The sequence below is a fragment of the Lepisma saccharinum genome, chromosome 15 (assembly GCF_977018435.1).
Source record: "Lepisma saccharinum chromosome 15, izLepSacc3.1, whole genome shotgun sequence".
Lineage (NCBI taxonomy): Eukaryota > Metazoa > Arthropoda > Insecta > Zygentoma > Lepismatidae > Lepisma > Lepisma saccharinum.
In genome coordinates this window covers 9,724,650-9,737,150 of record NC_139243.1, presented here as the reverse complement: position 1 = coordinate 9,737,150, position 12,501 = coordinate 9,724,650, and positions in this window count along the sequence as shown.

The window sequence follows — 12,501 nt, the reverse complement described above, 5'->3', positions numbered from 1 at the left end:
TAAACCTTTGGCTTTAAGAAGGCTTGTTGCTGCAACCATAAACCTTTGGGTTTAAGAAGCCTTGTGTTACTGCAGCTTGAAACCTTCAGGTTTAAGAAAGCTTGTGTTGCTGCAGCCTTAAACCTTCGGGTTTAAGAAAGCTTGTGTTGCTGCAGCCATAAACCTTCGGGTATAAGAAAGCTTGTGTTGCTGCAGCCATAAACCTTTGGGTTTCAGAAGGCTTGTGTTGCTGCAGCCATAAACCTTTGGGTTTCAGAAGCCTTGTGTTGCTGCAGCTTTAAATCTTCAGGTTTAAGAAGGCTTGTGTTGCTGCAGCCATAAACCTTTGGGTTTAAGAAGGCTTGTGTTGCTGCAGCCATAAACCTTCAGGTTTAAGAAGGCTTGTTGCTGCAGCCATAAACCTTCAGGTTCCACAAGGCTTGTGTTGCTGCAGCCATAAACCTTTGGCTTTAAGAAGGCTTGTTGCTGCAACCATAAACCTTTGGCTTTAAGAAGGCTTGTTGCTGCAACCATAAACCTTTGGGTTTAAGAAGACTTGTGTTGCTGCAGCTTGAAACCTTCAGGTTTAAGAAAGCTTGTGTTGCTGCAGCCATGAACCTTCGGGTTTAAGAAAGCTTGTGTTGCTGCAGCCATGAACCTTTGGGTTTCAGAAGGCTTGTGTTGCTGCAGCCATAAACCTTTGGGTTTCAGAAGGCTTGTGTTGCTGCAGCCATAAACCTTCAGGTTTAAGAAGGCTTGTGTTGCTGCAGCCATGAACCTTCGGGTTTAAGAAGGCTTGTTGCTGCAGCATGAAACCTTCGGGTTTAAGAAGGCTTGTTGCTGCAGCATGAAACCTTCGGGTTCAAGAAGGCTGTGTTGCTGCAGCCATAAACCTTCAGGTTTAAGAAGGCTTGTGTTGCTGCAGCCATAAACCTTCAGGTTCCAGAAGGCTTGTGTTGCTGCAGCCATAAACCTTTGGGTTTCAGAAGGCTTGTGTTGCTGCAGCCATAAACCTTCAGGTTTAAGAAGGCTTGTGTTGCTGCAACCATAAACCTTCAGGTTCCAGAAGGCTTGTGTTCCTGCAGCCATAAACCTTTGGCTTTAAGAAGGCTTGTTGCTGCAGCCATAAACCTTTGGGTTTAGGAAGCCTTGTGTTGCTGCAGCTTGAAACCTTCAGGTTTAAGAAAGCTTGTGTTGCTGCAGCTTGAAACCTTCGGGTTTAAGAAAGCTTGTGTTGCTGCAGCCATGAACCTTTGGGTTTCAGAAGGCTTGTGTTCCTGCAGCTTTAAACCTTCAGGTTCCAGAAGGCTTGTGTTGCTGCAGCCATGAACCTTCGGGTTTAAGAAGGCTTCTTGCTGCAGCATGAAATCTTCGGGTTTAAGAAGGCTTGTGTTGCTGCAGCTTTATACCTTCAGGTTTAAGAAGGCTTGTGTTGCTGCAGCCATAAACCTTTGGGTTTCAGAAGGCTTGTGTGGCTGCAGCTTTATACCTTCAGGTTTAAGAAGGCTTGTGTTGCTGCAGCTTTATACCTTCAGGTTTAAGAAGGCTTGTGTTGCTGCAGCCATAAACCTTTGGGTTTCAGAAGGCTTGTGTGGCTGCAGCCATAAACCTTCAGGTTTAAGAAGGCTTTTGTTGCTGCAGCCATAAACCTTTAGGTTCCAGAAGGCATATGTTGCTGCAGCCATGAACCTTTGGGTTTAAGAAGGCTTGTTGCTGCAGCGTGAAACCTTCGGGTTTAAGAAGGCTGTGTTGCTGCAGCCATAAACCTTTGGGTTTCAGAAGGCTTGTGTTGCTGCAGCTTTAAACCTTCAGGTTTAAGAAGGCTTGTGTTGCTGCAGCCATAAACCTTCAGGTTCGAGAAGGCTTGTGTTGCTGCAGCCATAAACCTTTGGCTTTAAGAAGGCTTGTGTTGCTGCAGCCATAAACCTTTGGGTTTAAGAAGACTTGTGTTGCTGCAAATTGAAACCTTCAGGTTTAAGAAAGCTTGTGTTGCTGCAGCCATAAAATTTCGGGTTGAAGAAAGCTTGTGTTGCTGCAGCTTGAAACCTTCGGGTTTAAGAAAGTTTGTGTTGGTGCAGCCATAAACCTTCAGGTTGAAGAAAGCTTGTGGTGCTGCAGCTTTAAACCTTCAGGTTTAAGAAGGCTTGTGTTGCTGCAGCCATAAACCTTTGGGTTTCAGAAGGCTTGTGTTGCTGCAGCCATAAACCTTCGGGTTTAAGAAAGCTTGTGTTGCTGCAGCTTGAAACCTTCGGGTTTAAGAAGGCTGTGTTGGTGCAGCCATAAACCTTCAGGTTGAAGAAAGCTTGTGGTGCTGCAGCTTTAAACCTTCAGGTTTAAGAAGCCTTGTGTTGCTGCAGCTTGAAACCTTCAGGTTTAAGAAGCCTTGTGTTGCTGCAGCTTGAAACCTTCAGGTTTAAGAAGCCTTGTGTTGCTGCAGCTTGAAACCTTCAGGTTTAAGAAAGCTTATGTTGCTGCAGCCATAAACCTTCGGGTTTAAGAAAGCTTGTATTGCTGCAGCCATGAACCTTTGGGTCTCAGAAGGCTTGTGTTGCTGCAGCCATGAACCTTTGGGTTTCAGAAGGCTTGTGTTGCTGCGGCCATGAACCTTCAGGTTCCAGAAGGCTTGTGTTGCTGCAGCCATGAACCTTCGGGTTTAAGAAGGCTTGTTGCTGCAGCATGAAATCTTCGGGTTTAAGAAGGCTGTGTTGCTGCAGCCATAAACCTTTGGGTTTCAGAAGGCTTGTGTTGCTGCAGCTTGAAACCTTCAGGTTTAAGAAAGCTTGTGTTGCTGCAGCCATAAACCTTCGGGTTTAAGAAAGCTTGTGTTGCTGCAGCTTGAAACCTTCGGGTTTAAGAAAGCTTGTGTTGGTGTAGCCATAAACCTTCAGGTTGAAGAAAGCTTGTGGTGCTGCAGCTTTAAACCTTCAGGTTTAAGAAGGCTTGTGTTGCTGCAGCCATAAACCTTTGGGTTTCAGAAGGCTTGTGTTGCTGCAGCCATAAACCTTTGGGTTTAAGAAGGCTTGCATTGCTGCAGCCATAAACCTTCAGGTTTCAGAAGGCTAGTGTTGCGGCAGCCATAAACCTTTGGCTTTAAGAAGGCTAGTGTTGCTGCAGCCATAAACCTTTGGGTTTAAGAAGCCTTGTGTTGCTGCAGCTTGAAACCTTCAGGTTTAAGAAGGCTTGTGTTGCTGCAGCCATAAACCTTCAGGTTTAAGAAAACTTGTGTTGCTGCAGCTTTAAACTTTCAGGTTTAAGAAGGCTTGTGTTGCTGCAGCCATAAACCTTTGGGTTTCAGAAGGCTTGTGTTGCTGCAGCCATAAACCTTCGGGTTTAAGAAGCCTTGTGTTGCTGCAACTTTAAACTTTGGGGTTTAAGAAGGCTGTGTTGCTGCTGCCATAAACCTTAGGGTTTAAGAAAGCTGTGTTGCTGCAGCCATAAACCTTAGGGTTTAAGATGGCTTGTTTTGCTGCAACTTTAAACTTTTGGGTTTAAGAAGGCTGTGTTGCTGCAGCCATAAACCTTCAGGTTTAAGAAAGCTTGTGCTGCTGCAGCTTTAAACCTTCGGGTTTAATAAGGCATGTGTTGGTGCAGCCATAAACCTTCAGGTTTAAGAAAGCTTGTGGTGCTGCAGCTTTAAACCTTCAGGTTTAAGAAGGCTTGTGTTGCTGCAGCCATAAACCTTCGGGTTTAATAAGGCTTGTGTTGCTGCAGCCATAAACCTTAGGGTTTAAGATGGCTTGTTTTGCTGCAACTTTAAACTTTTGGGTTTAAGAAGGCTGTGTTGCTGCAGCCATAAACCTTCAGGTTTAAGAAAGCTTGTGCTGCTGCAGCTTTAAACCTTCGGGTTTAATAAGGCTTGTGTTGGTGCAGCCATAAACCTTCAGGTTTAAGAAAGCTTGTGCTGCTGCAGCTTTAAACCTTCGGGTTTAATAAGGCTTGTGTTGGTGCAGCCATAAACCTTCAGGTTTAAGAAAGCTTGTGTTGCTGCAGCCATAAACCTTCAGGTTTAAGAAAGCTTGTGTTGCTGCAGCCATAAACCTTCAGGTTTAAGAAAGCTTGTGTTGCTGCAGCTTGAAACCTTCAGGTTTAAGAAGGCTTGTGTTGCTGCAGCCATAAACCTTCAGGTTTAAGAAAGCTTGTGTTGCTGCAGCTTTAAACCTTCAGGTTTAAGAAGGCTTGTGTTGCTGCAGCCATAAACCTTTGGGTTTCAGAAGGCTTGTGTTGCTGCAGCCATAAACCTTCGGGTTTAAGAAGGCTTGTGTTGCTGCAGCCATAAACCTTCGGGTTTAATAAAGCTTGTGTTGCTGCAGCCATAAACCTTAGGGTTTAAGATGGCTTGTTTTGCTGCAACTTTAAACTTTCGGGGTTTAAGAAGGCTGTGTTGCTGCAGCCATAAACCTTCAGGTTTAAGAAAGCTTGTGTTGCTGCAGCTTGAAACCTTCAGGTTTAAGAAGGCTTGTGTTGCTGCAGCCATAAACCTTCAGGTTTAAGAAAGCTTGTGTTGCTGCAGCTTTAAACCTTCAGGTTTAAGAAGGCTTGTGTTGCTGCAGCCACAAACCTTCGGGTTTAATAAGGCTTGTGTTGCTGCAGCCATAAACCTTAGGGTTTAAGATGGCTTGTTTTGCTGCAACTTTAAACTTTCGGGGTTTAAGAAGGCTGTGTTGCTGCAGCCATAAACCTTCAGGTTTAAGAAAGCTTGTGTTGCTGCAGCTTGAAACCTTCAGGTTTAAGAAGGCTTGTGTTGCGGCAGCCATAAACCTTCAGGTTTAAGAAAGCTTGTGTTGCTGCAGCTTTAAACCTTCAGGTTTAAGAAGGCTTGTGTTGCTGCAGCCATAAACCTTTGGGTTTCAGAAGGCTTGTGTTGCTGCAGCCATAAGCCTTCGGGTTTAAGAAGCCTTGTGTTGCCTCAACTTTAAACTTTCGGGTTTAAGAAGGCTGTGTTGCTGCAGCCATAAACCTTCGGGTTTAATAAGGCTTGTGTTGCTGCAGCCATAAACCTTCGGGTTTAATAAGGCTTGTGTTGCTGCAGCCATAAACCTTAGGGTTTAAGAAAGCTTGTGTTGCTGCAGCTTGAAACCTTCGGGTTTAAGAAAGCTTGTGTTGCTGCAGCTTGAAACCTTCGGGTTTAAGAAAGCTTGTGTTGGTGTAGCCATAAACCTTCAGGTTGAAGAAAGCTTGTGGTGCTGCAGCTTTAAACCTTCAGGTTTAAGAAGGCTTGTGTTGCTGCAGCCATAAACCTTCAGGTTTCAGAAGGCTTGTGTTGCTGCAGCCATAAACCTTTGTGTTTAAGAAGGCTTGCATTGCTGCAGCCATAAACCTTCAGGTTTCAGAAGGCTAGTGTTGCGGCAGCCATAAACCTTTGGCTTTAAGAAGGCTAGTGTTGCTGCAGCCATAAACCTTTGGGTTGAAGAAAGCTTGTGGTGCTGCAGCTTGAAACCTTCAGGTTTAAGAAGGCTTGTGTTGCTGCAGCCATAAACCTTCAGGTTTAAGAAAACTTGTGTTGCTGCAGCTTTAAACTTTCAGGTTTAAGAAGGCTTGTGTTGCTGCAGCCATAAACCTTTGGGTTTCAGAAGGCTTGTGTTGCTGCAGCCATAAACCTTCGGGTTTAAGAAGCCTTGTGTTGCTGCAACTTTAAACTTTGGGGTTTAAGAAGGCTGTGTTGCTGCTGCCATAAACCTTAGGGTTTAAGAAAGCTGTGTTGCTGCAGCCATAAACCTTAGGGTTTAAGATGGCTTGTTTTGCTGCAACTTTAAACTTTTGGGTTTAAGAAGGCTGTGTTGCTGCAGCCATAAACCTTCAGGTTTAAGAAAGCTTGTGCTGCTGCAGCTTTAAACCTTCGGGTTTAATAAGGCTTGTGTTGGTGCAGCCATAAACCTTCAGGTTTAAGAAAGCTTGTGCTGCTGCAGCTTTAAACCTTCGGGTTTAATAAGGCTTGTGTTGGTGCAGCCATAAACCTTCAGGTTTAAGAAAGCTTGTGTTGCTGCAGCCATAAACCTTCAGGTTTAAGAAAGCTTGTGTTGCTGCAGCCATAAACCTTCAGGTTTAAGAAAGCTTGTGTTGCTGCAGCTTGAAACCTTCAGGTTTAAGAAGGCTTGTGTTGCTGCAGCCATAAACCTTCAGGTTTAAGAAAGCTTGTGTTGCTGCAGCTTTAAACCTTCAGGTTTAAGAAGGCTTGTGTTGCTGCAGCCATAAACCTTTGGGTTTCAGAAGGCTTGTGTTGCTGCAGCCATAAACCTTCGGGTTTAAGAAGGCTTGTGTTGCTGCAGCCATAAACCTTCGGGTTTAATAAAGCTTGTGTTGCTGCAGCCATAAACCTTAGGGTTTAAGATGGCTTGTTTTGCTGCAACTTTAAACTTTCGGGGTTTAAGAAGGCTGTGTTGCTGCAGCCATAAACCTTCAGGTTTAAGAAAGCTTGTGTTGCTGCAGCTTGAAACCTTCAGGTTTAAGAAGGCTTGTGTTGCTGCAGCCATAAACCTTCAGGTTTAAGAAAGCTTGTGTTGCTGCAGCTTTAAACCTTCAGGTTTAAGAAGGCTTGTGTTGCTGCAGCCATAAACCTTCGGGTTTAATAAGGCTTGTGTTGCTGCAGCCATAAACCTTAGGGTTTAAGATGGCTTGTTTTGCTGCAACTTTAAACTTTCGGGGTTTAAGAAAGCTTGTGTTGCTGCAGCTTGAAACCTTCAGGTTTAAGAAGGCTTGTGTTGCGGCAGCCATAAACCTTCAGGTTTAAGAAAGCTTGTGTTGCTGCAGCTTTAAACCTTCAGGTTTAAGAAGGCTTGTGTTGCTGCAGCCATAAACCTTTGGGTTTCAGAAGGCTTGTGTTGCTGCAGCCATAAGCCTTCGGGTTTAAGAAGCCTTGTGTTGCCTCAACTTTAAACTTTCGGGTTTAAGAAGGCTGTGTTGCTGCAGCCATAAACCTTCGGGTTTAATAAGGCTTGTGTTGCTGCAGCCATAAACCTTCGGGTTTAATAAGGCTTGTGTTGCTGCAGCCATAAACCTTAGGGTTTAAGAAGAGTTGTGTTGCTGCAGCCATAAACCTTCTGGTTTAATAAGGCTTGTGTTGCTGCAGCCATAAACCTTAGGGTTTAAGATGGCTTGTTTTGCTACAGCCATAAACCTTCAGGTTTAACCCTTTACTGCCCATTTTTTTTTTTCGAAATATCTTGTATCCTTTGAAAGCCTTTTGTAGTTTGTCTAAAATAATACCAAAATAATGATTTTTATATTTTTCGACCAATAGTCTTTTAGTTATAACATGTCGACAGAGCACGGATGGCACCATCAATATTGAATAACAAAACCTTATTAAAAATGATTATTATATTTTTTTTGTTTGACATTCAGATTATATTGATACATGAACATATTTAAAAGAAATTACAATGCTCTTTCATTTTTTACATTTGCAGCAGTACATAATAAAATTCTTTCAATTATTTCTGAATTGAGTTGCTACTTTCCAACCTAACTAAATAAAAACATAAGTAAATTTTGGAAATAGAAAACAATGCATATTTTGTGTAAGTGTTGCCGAACTATTTTTGTGTGTGAAATTCCTCTGAACACTGTATATAGCAGCTGACATTGCACTTCTTACATTTTTTACTTGTAGCCTTTCCACAATGTCATACTACATACCTCGTAAATGAGAGCAGATCAAGCTCATCTTCTTTTCCTTTAGCAGTCAGGTAGTAACATTACCATGCGTTGTTCATGGAAATGTTAAGCAGATAACTTATAATTGGTCAAAATCACTTGTTCCTGATACTAATCCTGTAGCATGTAATGTTTTGGTCCATGCAGTCAACACCACCCATGTAAGTATTGTATAAAGCAACACACAAAGGCCGAGGAACTGAAATGTATTTTTTGTTCGCATTACTCAATCGCCTTGCATGTCCCAGAGGTGACACACCCAAGACAGTTGATGCTACTGTAATGATGTTATCATGGTAGCGTACACAAGTAATGCCAGTACTTTTGTCTGTTAGTTGATGGTAACTTCCCCGCTCTTGTTTCATGCACGGAACTAACATCCAGAAGTGGAGCATTTTCCACAAGATTTGGGCGAACCGTACCAGTTTGATCATGACTGTGTGCCTGTAAATGTTCCAGCAGAGGAATGGATGTAAAATAGTTGTCAAAAAACAGAGCCGTAAATGAGTCGAAAGTTCGGATATCAAATCCATGACTACAGAGCCGCCTACTCCCAATTCTGGTATTGTATTTCCCATCGCAGCACCTTGATAAGGCTCTCTGAATAAGATATCCAAAATATTCAATGCCCATACTTTGAAACCAAAGCGAATTGGTTTCCCGTGGATGTGCTGTTTGGCGCCATGTCTCCCATAATATGGCACCATTGGCTCGTCAATTGAGAGATATGTATCACCTGGATAAAATTGGAGCCAACGCTCAATCATCATAGACCAAACTGCCCTTATCTTCCCAAAACGATGAACAGCATCTAGTTTTGAATTGTCACAAAAATGTATGTATCGCAGTATTTCTTCAAACCTATTCCTTGACATTGCTTTCGAAACACCAGCGTGATGTACATCTTCAGATAATTCCCAATGCATTCTGGTGCTATCCATTACATTGTATCCAGATAGGAATAATATTGCAAAGAAAAGTTTGAGTTCATCCTTGCACAATGTAAATGCAGGTTTTCCCTTCTGTACAGCATATTCAATTGTGGATTGAACTATAAATTCAATAACTTACTTCATTGTCCTAAAACATTTCGAACAATTGGTCCGGTGTGAAATCATTATGAAGAAACTTGATCGAAGGTTTATCTCTGATGTCACTCTTTTCCCACTTACGAACTTCAGACTTTATTCTCTGATGTGAAGGTATAACTTTTACTCCAGTCTTGATTTGAATACAACTATCGGGATATGTGCTTGTTTTGGTCGCTTCTGCAGAGGACTTTCAAAATCAACTGAGGCACATCGGACACTGAAATAGCTGCAACATTATCGCTCGCATCATCATCTGGTTCACCCTGTCTCAAATGTACTATTTCCTTATCGGTGATTTTGGAGCAAACCAGCACTGCACCTGCCCGAAGTTGATTCCCAGAAAGTTTGTTCATATCTCCAATAGGTTAATCTTCTTCACTGTCACCATCGCTTAGAAGAACATTCTCAGAAGGCTCAGTGTATACAATTGCATCTAAGAGGTCGTGTGTGTCTTCTAATATACAAGCGATCTGCTCTACAGTCAACCTGGAAAAATTATACAACTGATATCGTAACACGGCCGGTGATGAAAACAGTGGACCCGTTCGTGCTCACTGTCGACAAATGTCGACACTAAATTATAATGATGTACGTAGAAGATGATGATATCCATTCAAAGAAAGTGAACATAGTGTAAATATAACCAATATGTGCTATTTATGCACACATAAAAATAACCTATTTAAGTTTTAGGATAATACAAAAAAACATACCTATTGTTAGCAGCCATAGCGCACGATGCAAACACAATGGAAACACGTGTGAACAACAATGACTCACCAAGCTCTGTGGAGGGAAACTGAATGTCACTGATGAAGTAGTTGCCAACTCATCCACGAAAATTATTGTTGTAATGAAATACCACAAAACACATGAGCAAAAAAATATACTAAGTTATTAAATTTTATGTCGACTGGGCAGTAATGGGTTAAGAAGGCTAGATAGGTAGTTAGTTTTCTTCTGAAACCAAGGCCAGTATATTAATTTTTTTGTCATCAGCCTGAACTAAGTATAATTCAGCCGATTATAATGAAATTAGAATTTACTTGTTGAATGATTTGAAATCAGGCACTCGGAACTGGGTTTAATTCAACCCAACATCCTAAAGAGAGAAAAAAAAAGTCTGGTTTTTCATTAGCATGGAGTAGGAAATTTTCAATAATTGAAGAGCTTGGCTGTAAAACATGGTGACATTTTGGTAATTTTTGAGTTACGAAGTAAAATGTTTCATCCTTCAATTTTCTAGCGAAATTGCCATGTCATACAATTTGCATTGGACTCATTGAAGCCTTGTGAGATTGGTAAACACAACACGAAAACAATTTTATCTACAGTATAGATTGTAATAACTTTTTTTTTTTTTTATGAACTCTGAAATAAACAAAATGCCACTTACCATGTTCTACATCCGAGCCCTTCAATTAAATAACATGTTAGTGAAAATTCAAATTTTGCTTAATTTTCAGAATAATTAAACTCAAGGGTATTATTCCTGGCACATTTTTTTTAAAGATACCATTTAAATGGTTTCAGTCATTATGACTGAAGGAAAGGACCTTTTTCATTATCACTTTCGTAGAAGTGGTAATATAAAGTGAAGTATGCAGGAAATGTAAAATCCAGATGTTAAATTTAGACCCATTGAAATATTAGTGAATGACAAGTTTATTTCATTTTGGTCTGTAATTAGTGTTGTTTTTTTTTTAATGGTTAGTATTTTAGTGTTCATGACACACTATCTTTTGTCATTGCATTTTGAGATACAGGTTATGACTACACAGTGAGATGACATAATTTGTAGTTGAATTGTGATTTAGCATTTTCCCAACTTAGTAATAACGAGGGCTCGGAAGTTGAGGAAAAATCTTTTTTTTTCCTAGTGTCCGAAGACGAGGCCCAACATAATATATGTTCATTTTGGCTTATTGGTCCTTTTTTAGGTCTTAACAGCTTTTTTTTTTTTTTTTTGGCAACTTCACCTTCTTTCGACTGCATTTCTACTGCCCATTCTCAATTCGAATCATCATCAGTTCATCACCTCTTAAACATCCTTTCTGTAGTAAAGAAATAAAAAAAGAAAGGAAGAAATATATTTGAACTATCCCTGAAACGAGAGAAAAACATGTTTGGACTGAAAGAAGATGCATTTCATTCATATAGTTTTTTCGCACTGTGTGTTTCATACCACCAGAATTTTTTATTTTTTATTCATTAAATATGTAATTAAAACTGAAGTTATTAATTAATTTGGATCACATTTATACATCCTTTTTTCAATTTTTAGGTCTTTTTTTGGCAATTTATAGGTCTTCAAACTTCCGAGCCCTAGTAACTGTTATTGTAGTTACAAAATAGCCCAGCGATTAAACTCTTAAGAGTATTCGCTTCCAGTGATATAACTAAATACAGGATGATTGAAAAGTCACCATACATATATATCACACATTCTTGATGCATCTCTTGTCAAGACTGCATGCAGTGCAAGCTGAGTGGGTCAAATGCATTGCCATATGCATTCACAACAACGGAGGTCATATTGAACATGTGTAACCACAAAACGGCTTTGTGTGCTATGTATGGCAACTTTTGAATTACTCTGCGTTATGGATTGAGAGCCCATTTTTATTTTCTGCTTCATGTTATTCACATGATGATGTACCATGTCTTCTTGGTTATAATGCATTAATCTGAATTTTTAGTACAAAATGAGCTGGCCCCCATGGCAGAGTGGTTAGCACATTGTGCTACAATGCCAGGGGTCCCAGGTTCGAATCCCGGCCTGGGCATGGATGTTTGTTAGTGTCCATTCATCATGTCATCACTCATCCCCACCTTCGCAAATTAGCCAAAAGTGGAACAAGAAGTGAAGTAAAATAAAGCAAATCACTTTAGTACAAAATGAGAAAATGTAGCACAATAATGAAAACCCTGTCTACATAAAAAATAATAGTTTTATGTTCAATAAAATTATGTACGTACCATTGCTGGCTGGCTGTGACTATGTTAGAAGCTGGACTTTAATTGTTCAGTATTTGGTCAAGGGCCTTTGTTTTCCCACCCCCTGAAAACAACATTACATTTCAAATATGATGTAACAAGGAATTTAGGGTGTAATGTCAACTTCACTTCCATGTGGTACACCCTGGACTGCATTTCGTATTAATCTATAAGATTATATTTTATTTCAACTATCTCTGGATGCTTCATGTTGACCAGGGCATTCACTTGTTTACTCCAGTTGTCTCAACCTCTGTGGTATGTGAATAATGCACAGTGTTGTGCTATGCAAGCTTCCTGATGTATTCAGGATATAGGAAGTTCCATCAGGTGTATGGAGTCAGGTGTTTGCAATAGAGGTAGTAAAAATCACGATTCGGCATGGAGGAAGGTCTCCATGGCCGGGTGATATAGAGGTGGGACAGACTGAGAAGGGACTGACTTTGGTTTTGGATTGAGGAGAGAGAGGAGCTTGGAGAAAGAACTTGAGGGAAAGTGAGGCGAGTCCTGGTCAACGAGCAACGAAGCCTTGAGAGGTCTTAGTTTTATTTTATTCAACGTTACTTTGTATCAATCATCACTCTTCAGATAGGTAATTATCCTAACCCAGCCATGATATGGGTTCGAAGGTTCATAAAGCCCAATGAGTGACCATTGTATTTTCTAATTGTTAAGCGGTTTAGTTTTAGTTGTGCCTTTTGCACTGGCAAGCGTTTGACTTGTCATGTTAATGACGAGTGCTCTCATCATTGAGGATGAAGGATGAATAAGTTACATCACC